The sequence below is a fragment of the Bufo bufo genome, chromosome 11 (genome assembly GCF_905171765.1).
Source record: "Bufo bufo chromosome 11, aBufBuf1.1, whole genome shotgun sequence".
NCBI lineage: Eukaryota > Metazoa > Chordata > Amphibia > Anura > Bufonidae > Bufo > Bufo bufo.
Window position 1 is genome coordinate 48,620,241 of NC_053399.1, and position 10,481 is coordinate 48,630,721.

Consider the following 10,481-nt stretch of genomic DNA (forward strand, 5'->3'; position numbering starts at 1 on the left):
ATGGAAACACTAGAACATGATTTTTTTTTGCTTCAAAAATGAAATCATTGTGTAAAACTTACATAAATAAAAAAAAAAAGTATACATATTAGGTATCGCCGCATCCGTGACAACCTGGTCTATAAAAATATCACATGATCTAACCTGTCAGATGAATGTTGTAAATAACAAAAAATAAAAACGGTGCCAAAACAGCTATTTCTTGTTATCTTGCCTCACAAAAGGTATAATATAGAGCAACCAAAATTTATATGTACCCTAAACCAGTACCAACAATACTGCCACCCTATCCCGTAGTTACTAAAATGGGGCCACTTTTTTGTAGTTTCTACCCTAGGGGTGCATCAGGGGGGCTTCAAATGGGACATGGTGTCAAAAAAAACAGTCCAGCAAAATCTGCCTTCTAAAAACCGTATGGCATTCCTTTCCTTCTGCGCCCTGCTGTGTGCCCGTACAGCTGTTTACGACCACATATGGGGTGTTTCTGTAAACTACAGAATCAGGGCCATAAATTTTGAGTTTTGTTTGGCTTATAACCCTTGCTTTGTAACCGGAAAAAAAATATTAAAATGGAAAATCTGCCAACAAAGTGAAATTTTGAAATTGTATCTCTATTTTCCATTAATTCTTGTGGAACACCTAAAGGGTTAACGACGTTTGTAAAATCAGTTTTGAATACCTTGAGGGGTGTAATTTTTTAGATGGGGTCACTTTTATGGAGTTTCTACTCTAGGGGTGCATCATGGGGCTTCAAATGGGACATGGTGTCAAAAAAAACAGTCCAGCAAAACCTGCCTTCCAAAAACCGTATGGCATTCCTTTCCTTCTGCACCCTGCCAGGTGCCCGTACAGCTGTTTACGACCACATATGGGGTGTTTCTGTAAACTACAGAATCTGGGCCATAAATATTGAGTTTGGTTTGGCTGTTAACCCTTGCTTTGTAACTGGAAAAAAAATTTTTTTATGGAAAATCTGCCAAAAAAGTGAAATTTTGAAATTGTATCTCTATTTTCCATTAATTCTTGTGGAACACCTAAAGGGTTAACAAAGTTTGTTAAATCAGTTTTGAATACCTTGAGGGGTGTAGTTTATAGAATGGGGTCATTTTTGGGTGGTTTCTATTATGTAAGCCTCGCAAAGTGACTTCAGACCTGAACTTGTCCCTAAAAATTAGGTTTTTGAAAATTTCTTAAAAATTTCAAGATTTGCTTCTAAACTTCTAAGCCTTGTAACATACCCAAAAAATAAAATATCATTCCCAAAATGATCCAAACATAAAGTAGACATAAGGGGAATGTAAAGTAATAACTATTTTTGGAGGTATTACTATGTATTATAGAAGTAGAGAAATTGATACTTGGAAATTTGGTAAATTTGGTATTTTATTTATAAATAAAAATGAATTTTTTTAACTTCATTTTACCAGTGTCATGAAGTACAATATGTGACGAAAAAAACTATCTCGGAATGGCCTGGATAAGTCAAAGCGTTTTAAAGTTATCAGCACTTAAAGTGACACTGGTCAGATTTGCAAAAAAAGGCCTGGTCCTTAAGGTGAAATAGGGTCCTTAAGGGGTTAAAGAATAATAAAAAAAAATTGTTAGCCTATATAATGCAGAATAGGCCATTATTAAAGAATATATAGAGGATCTTGTGTACGCCGTGTATATTTGTTTTATTTGATGTGTAATTTGTGGGTTGTCCGTCATCTTGATTCCTCCTCCCATCAGATATGGTTTTCCTAATAAATCATTTATTTCCCGTCATGCCTGGCTGTGGAGATATAGAGGTGGCGGAGCCTCACCACACTGTTCTGCTCTGGGGCCAGCCATGACAGATCAGTGTTACATTGCTGCTGTCCCCTCATTCTGCAGGGTCTCTATGTTCTCCTGTGTGATACAGCATGAGCCTGTCTGCCCTCTTCTGCGCTGTCATCTTTCTCTCTCGTCAGCTCTTTCACACAGGAGGCAGGGAGACTAGTGTGAAACTACATACCATAGAACTACACTGGAACCATAGAACTACACTGGAGAGTTGGCACACACAGATAGTACAGGCAGTGCGAGTCAGGAGGTTTGTATAACTGCAGCTTTTTTAAAGCCTGGAGAACCACTTTAAGGTGGACTTTCTGCCATGAAATATTATTTAGCTTGTTTTGTGTTACCTGTATAGGTTTAAGATTTTGTGCTGATTAATTTCAGGGCTCCTCATATGACACCAAATCCCCATCATGGTGCCATATGTAGGGGAACAACAAGCTCAAGAACAAAGAAACTAGGCATGATCGCCTTTGTACTCACCTTAAAAGGGTTTTCCAAGATATGTCATCAGTATCTGATTGGTGGGGGTCACCTGTTTGAGAAGGCAACTGCCTTCTCAATGCTCACCATGTACAGCTCTGTACATTGTATAGCTGCTGTTCTTGGTATCGCAGCTCAGCCCTATTCACTTCAATGGGGCTGAGCTGTGACTAGGCCACGTGACAGATAAATGTGTCACCACTAGGGCTAGGAAAAGCAGTGAGAAGGCCGTGGATGTTGGACCCCCACCGATCAACGTGGCGTAGGACTTGATCTGAGCCTGAAACGCATAGTTTAAAATATCCGCACAATAATTCCTAAAAACAGCTGGAGCATCGTTGAAAGAACGATCTTCTTTTGAAATTTGCATAAGGAAGCATTAACATGATTGCAAAACGCACATACAAAAAATCTGGATGATGTCCATGTTGCATGTTTTTTTTTTTTTGCAGACCCATTGACTTTAATGGGTCGGTGTACCTCATTTTACGGCCAAAACAACATGGATCCAACACGGATGCCATCCGTATTTTGCAGATTCGCACTTTGCAGACTACAAAATATATAAATCAAAAGGAAATCCCGGCAGCCGTCACTTGCTATTCAAAATGTCCTTTATTTCTTTAATACAATATATCAATCGGCACTGCGGTTTGAAGTAGAGTAGCGGTGCACGTGTCTCAGGGCCGGCGTCCCGTGTAGATAAAGAGAAAAGAGACCGACACTCGCTTGTTTAGATAATCTTGCTGTGATTTATTGTCACATTCCAGTGACGCGTTTCAGCATACAATCTGCCTTTGTCAAACCCCAGCAGCCGTCACTTGCTATTCAAGATGTTCTTTATTTCTTTGTCATAATATCGTGTCTTATGACGCGTTTCGGCGTAATAGCCTTTTTCAACAAGGTTGCAGACCAGTGATTAATGTCATTCTTGTATAACAAAGTACAAGTGATGCACAGGTGACGTCAGACGCCCGGTTACGGCGGTATACGGGTCAGCACCAATCAGCAGTTTAGTTTCACTCTAAGCAATCACAAAACATCTACACAAATAAATGAATCAAATAAATGGAGATATTGTATTATTCATCCGCAGGATCAGTGAGAAGATGTTGTATATAAAACAATATAAACCAATGATCAGAATCAGAAATCAATACATTATTACAGGCACATTATTTCGATTTAAGCCTCTGGGATACAAGGTATCCAAAGTATGGATCCAATATGCCTCTCTCCGTTAAAGGAGCTTTTTGATGTCCCCACCTCTCCTTGGTCTCTTAATTTGCTCTAATTCCTGAAATGTTAATTGTGACACTGTGTGTCCACATTTATCAAAATGGTATGGTAACGGTAGCAGCTAATTTTTTGTTCTTATAGTGGACTTATGTTTCCCTATCCTATCCTTAACTGCCTGTATCGTTTCGCCTATATATGCTAAACCACGTGGGCACTTTATCATGTAAATTACATTTGTTGACTCGCATGTAATGAAGCTTCTTACTTTAAAGGCTTGTCCCGTATGTGGATTGTAAAATTCTGTACCCTTAATAATATTAGAACATTGGAAACAGTGGAGGCAGGGGAAAGTACCCCTCCTCACTGTTCCAAATGTACTTTGTCTCATGGTCTCTCTTGGACTGCCCAAATCTGCACGTACTAATTTATCCCGAAAACAGTTTTTTGTTTTTTTTGCAAATCAGGGGAGGGCACTTAAAGTCCTCTAAGCTTGGATATGCTTCAGTCAATATATGCCAATGTTTTTTTATCAAAACCTATATTGAATGGATGGAATTTCTGCACAAATGGGATCCTTTGTTGTCTTACCCTTGCCCCAGTTGGGGACTGTAAGTCAGATTTCACTTTTTCCAGAACGGATCTAGGGTATCCCCTGTGAATAAATTTATCAGTCATTTCATCCATCCTATCAATTTGTTTTTCAGGATCAGTGACTATACGTTTAATATGTTGAAATTGAGATTTGGGTATCACCTTTTTCAGCGAGGGAGGATGGGAACTAGTATAATGAAGAATACTATTCTTATCTGTATCCTTCCTGTATAAGTCCGTGGAGAGGTGGCAATACTCATTTTTCTTAACCATTGTATCCAAGAAGCTCACTCTGGACTCCTCTACCAGAATGGTAAATTTCAAGCCCTCACATGCTTCATTAAGATGTTCAAATAACGCGAATAGAGTCTCCTGTGGCCTCGCCCATACGCGAAAAATGTCATCAATTAATCTTTTCAATGTTAAAACATTTTTCTGATAATACTCAGTATTATATACGTGTGATTCTTCAAAAGACGACATGAATGCGTTAACATAGGGCGGGGCCACATTCGACCCCATCGCGGTCCCACGGCGCTGCAAATAATAAGGCCACAGGAGACCCTATTCACGTTCTTTGAACATCTTAATGAAGCATGTGAGGGCTTGAATTTTACCATTACGGTAGATGAGTCCAGAGTGAGCTTTTTGGATACAATGGTTAAGAAAAATGAGTATGGCCACCTCTCGACGGACTTACACAGGAAGGATACAGATAAGAATAGTATTCTTCATTATACTAGTTCCCATCCTCCCTAGCTGAAAAAGGCGATACCCCAACTGGGGCAAGGGTAAAATAACAAAGGATCCCATTTGTGCGGAAATTCCATCCATTCAATATAGGTTTTGATAAAATAGTGAAAAAACATTGGCATATATTGACTGAAGCATATCCAAGCTTAGAGGACTTAAAGTGCCCTCCCCTGATTTGCAAAAAAAACAAAAAATGTTTTCGGGATAAATTAGTACGTGCAGATTTGGGCAGTCCAAGAGAGACCATGATACAAAGTACATTTGGAACAGTGAGGAGGGGTACTTTCCCCTGCCTCCACGGTTTCCAATGTTCTAATATTATCAAGGGTACAGAATTTTACAATCCACGTACGGGACAAGCCTTTAAAGTAAGAAGCTTCATTACATGCGAGTCAACAAATGTAATTTACATGATAAAGTGCCCACGTGGTTTAGCATATATAGGCGAAACGATACAGGCAGTTAAGGATAGGATAGGGAAACATAAGTCCACTATCAGAACAAAAAATTAGCTGCTACCGTTACCATACCATTTTGATAAATGTGGACACACAGTATCACAATTAACATTTCAGGTATTAGAGTAAACTAAGAGACCAAGGAGAGGTGGGGACATCAAAAAGCTCCTTTTTACGGAGAGAGGCATATTGGATCCATACTTTGGATACCTTGTATCCTAAAGGTTTAAATCGTGATTACGAAATAATGTGCCTGTAATAATGTATTGATTTCTGATTCTGATCATTGGTTTATATTGTTTTATAGACAACATCTTCTCACTGATCCTGCGGATGAATAATACAATATCTCCATTTATTTGATTCATTTATTTGTGTAGATGTTTTGTGATTGCTTAGAGTGAAACTAAACTGCTGATTGGTGCTGACCCGTATACCGCCGTAACCGGGCGTCTGACGTCACCTGTGCATCACTTGTACTTTGTTATATAAGAATGACATTAATCACTGGTCTGCAACCTTGTTGAAAAAGGCTATTACGCCGAAACGCGTCATAAGACACGATATTATGACAAAGAAATAAAGGACATCTTGAATAGCAAGTGACGGCTGCCGGGATTTCCTTTTGATTTGTATGTGGATTTGCACTCCTTCTCCTTGCAACGCGCACGCCGTGGTCGAGTGGCGGCAGATTTGAATTATTGGATGCAAAATATATAAAGCCGTGTGAATGCCTCCACTGTAAAATCCCCTGCAGCCACCACTAGAGTAACTATAGGAGCTAACTGCATACTGTTTATACAGTAAACACTATGATAACACAGTATGCAATAGGCTCCTCGACGTCCCCTAGTGACAGATGCAGGCAGCAAAATGTTGTGTTTTAAATGTATGTCTTTGGCCAATTTCACACATTCAGTAATTCGATGCATCAGTATTTGAAAGCCAAAACCAGGAAATACTGTAGTATAATAGAAAGATTTGGACCCACTCCTGGTTTTGGCTTACAAATGCTGATGCAAAATACTGATCATGTGAAAGTGGCTTGCAGTATGTGGGGGATTTCAGTTAGACTTGTCAACCAAATATTAATAGGCAGCCATTTTTTATTAGGAAACACTAGTTAAAATAACAGCAGCATGATGCAAAATATATTCCCCTTTGTCAGGATAATGACTTCTCCATACATTGCACATTCACCGTACAGCTTGATGGGCTCCACTTCTTAGTTTGGCGTGTGTTCGGGTCAGTGAAGCGCACACGTAATGTATTTTCAGTTTGCTGATAACATGGATTCTTGTGACTAAACGAAGTGTAATCTTAGCTAAATCAATAATTTCATTAATTGGTCTAGAACCTGCTTTATGCAGAGTCTGATGAGGCAGTTGGGAGGTAGTTGTGTTTGTACATATATACCATTACATATAAATCGGCTCAGTATCTACCTGTCATTCTTCACTATTGCTGTGTTTTTGAAACACCATGTCCTGGATGAACAAAGCTTTAGGTATTGCTCCAAACTGCACATTGCTTGAAAAAGTTTTTATCTTCAGCTGGTGGGCTGGCTCTTCATGATATTCTGTATAATTTCTATACAATGCATTTATTTGTTGTTTTACCCCTTACCACACACTGCTACTGTATAACGCATCATTCATGTGAGATGTAAAACCTTTAACAACTGCTTGTTTCTTTTCTGGGGAAAATGTCTATGCTGTGATTAACCTGACACCTTGACCTTCATGCAGTCATACTGGAAGTCAATGGAGTATTTCAACATAATGCAGCATATACAGCTGGAGTATAGTAACATAATGCAGCATACACAACTAGAGTATAGTAACATTATGCAGCATACACAACTAGAGCACAGTAACATAATGCAGCATACACAGCTGGAGTACAGTAACATAATGCAGAATACACAACTGGAGTATAGTAACATAATGCCTCATACACAACTAGAGTACAGTAACATAATGCCTCATACACAACTAGAGTATAGTAACATAATGCAGCATACACAGCTGGCGTATAGTAACATAATGAACCATACACAGCTGGAGTATAGTTACATAATGCAGCATACACAACTAGAGTATAGTAACGTAATGTAGCATACACAGCTGGAGTACAGTAACATAATGCAGCATACACAGCTGGAGTATAGTTACATAATGCAGCATACACAGCTGGAGTGCAGTAACATAATGCAGCATACACAGCTGGAGTATAGTTACATAATGCAGCATACACAGCTGGAGTACAGTAACATAATGCAGCATACACAGCTGGAGTACAGTAACATAATGCAGCATACACAGCTGGAGTATAGTAACCTAATGCAGCATACACAGCTGGAGTATAGTAACATAATGCAGCATACACAACTAGAGTATAGTAACATAATGCAGCATACACAGCTGGAGAATAGTAACTTAATGCCTCATACACAGCTGGAGTATAGTAACATAATGATATAACTGATATATATGTGAACTGCACTTTAGTGCACAGATCCGGCGTCTGTACACTGATAGCGCTAGACAGACAAACTGAGCATGCAGTATTTTCCAGTCCAGCGCTGTTTGACATCCAGCATCACAACTGATGCATTGGGTGTTTGTGCATGATCCCATAAAAATCTATGGGATCAGTTCTGGCTCAGTTCCCGTCCAGCGTTTTCTGCTTCACGCCTGAAGAGAACTGAGCCGGACATATGTAGGGGGCCAGATGGGGATCTGTTTGTTATCTGCATAGGACCATGCTTGTACCTCCTCTGCAGAAGCATTCACTGTACGTAGCCCATAGAATCTATGTAATTCTTAGAGTGGATGCCTTTTACCTCTGCATCATGTTCTGGATTTTGAATTTATGCCAGTTCTTTCTCTCTCCTTGTAGTCAATTTACTTTATGGCTAGATTACCAGTATTTTATCTAATAAACCGATAGCTCTTTACCCAAGAGCCTGTAGACCTGAGCCGAAATTCAGAGAGACCAGCTATTCTCCAGTAGTGATATTCTGTGGCATTGCTCAGCAGAGGTCCAGTTTATCGAATGTGTCTTATCGACCAACTAAGTAGAACGGTGTGAAGAAAAGGAGGTAATGAGTCTGTTATCCACTACAGCATCTTATTGACGTGTTGCCGCAGAGAAGTGTTCAGGAAAGGGAGGTTGGACTCTCTTTGTGGTGGGAAATGAAGTCACATTGAATTTACTGTAAGAGAAACGACTCGGAACAAAAGAGAACTGACCATTGGGGCTAGGTCATTTCTAATAGGATTTCCAACCGCTGGTTCTCGAGCTCCTGATAATTAATAACTTCCTCTGATGTTTATCGTGTGACACTATGTGATTTAACACCAAGTATCTATTACTGGAATAAACCTTTCACTGATGAAGCATTGTATGGGGTTAGATATTGTACTTTAAATGTGAAAAGAAAAATTATCATCTTCATCCATGACACGTGAGTTCAGTTACTCTGCAATGATAGCAAATAACCAACTACTGTAGTCTGGTTCTCCACTCCCATCTATTTCACATTTATTATTGTTTAGGGAAAAAGTCAGCAGAGCCTTAAAGGGGTTTTCCGGGATGACTATGGTTGTCACCAGATCATGTTGTTGCTTACCGTACCTCATGTACATCTTCCCCATTCTTTTTTTCAATTTGGATCCCCCTGACCCGTTTTACCATGTAAACACATCACTCTGGTTTGTTTCCATTTTGCTGTATCCATCCAATAATGCATAATTGTTGGCTGCACAAAAGCTACCCACACAAAGTGCATATTTCATTAATACATTTAATATACTGTAAACATTACACACGTATCTCACACACTGAAGCCACCAAACACAACACGTAAGTCGCAATGCTGTGTACTTACCAGCTTTCGTTTGTAGACTTCAGAATTTGGGAAGCAGGACATGGCCTTGATGTTCCACCACCATCAGCCGAGTGCCTCCAAAGCTGCTGGGTGGCTAGGTCTTCAGGACCCCTGTGCAGGTGCTATGTTCAACCTTGCTTGTTACATATATTGGACAGGTTTATGTCCGTAAAGCTCTGTTCACATCTGTGTTGTTAAATGCATTCACAGAAGACATGTTGTGGTACCAGATCTAGTGAACGGCAATTCCAATCGGAACACAGAGAGGGTATTAATAAAATAGTTTACGCCACTATGGTCATGTAAAAACGTTGAAAATTATGGTGCACACCATAAATGTGCAATAATCTACGACTTTCCACCTCTTTCGGCTTTTTGTTTAAAAAGTGGCAAGAAACGTTTCCAGGGCTTAGCGGGAGGGGGCATATAATATTATTCAAAAACATGGGCATGGTGCCTAAGGCAGAGTTCACATCAGTGTTTGTGTCATAACAACTGAAAAATGTAAAAAACTAAACAAAAAACGCTATTTTGAGCATCAGTTCTCAGTTTGTGTCTGTTCCATCAGTTTTTTGGGGTTTTTTTGACTGGAGAGAAACTATAACAGACTGAGCTTTTTCTTTCATCAAAAATAGCTGAAACTTGACATCAGTGACACAAACTGCGCACGACTGTTGCTTAAAATACCCCATTCAAACGGATTAAAACTGATCAGTTCTCTTTTTTCAATTTTTCTGTCCCTTTGATGGAACAGAAATACAGAAAATACAATACTGATGTGAACTTAAAGGGAACCTGTCACCTAAAAAACGCATGTAAAACCGCCAGCATTACCTCATAGTAGCCCCAAGTCCGTTAATAATCATATGTTTGATCGTTTAGTCTGATGCTCCATAGGTTCAAAAAACTATGTTTTAAGCGCCATCAGCGCTATCTTGCCGGTCAGCTTGATGTGAAGGGGACAGCGGCTTCCTTGCTTCAAGTCAAGGTAAGCATGCCCCCTAACCGTCCCCTCTCTTGTTAGATTGACAGCCTGCAGTGCGTCCAGTATCGCGTATGGGCAGTGCGCCGCTGAAACCCGGCTAACAGCGGAAGCCATAGACCGGATCGCACCTTAACAAGGAGCGCACCGCGCATGTGCGAGATTTATGCGATCCTGGCCGCACTGCAGGCTGTCAATATAACAAAAGAGGGGACGGTTAGGGGGCGTGCTCACCTTGACTTGAAGCAAGGAAGCCGCTGCCCCC

At 39.9% G+C, this 10,481-nt stretch overlaps 1 protein-coding gene across 1 annotated transcript in view; it reads left to right on the forward strand.

The window, feature by feature from the left end:
* Positions 1-10,481, forward strand: part of AVEN (apoptosis and caspase activation inhibitor) — a 539,051-nt gene that overhangs the window by 403,569 nt on the left and 125,001 nt on the right. The gene's annotated exons all lie outside the window — the stretch shown is intronic.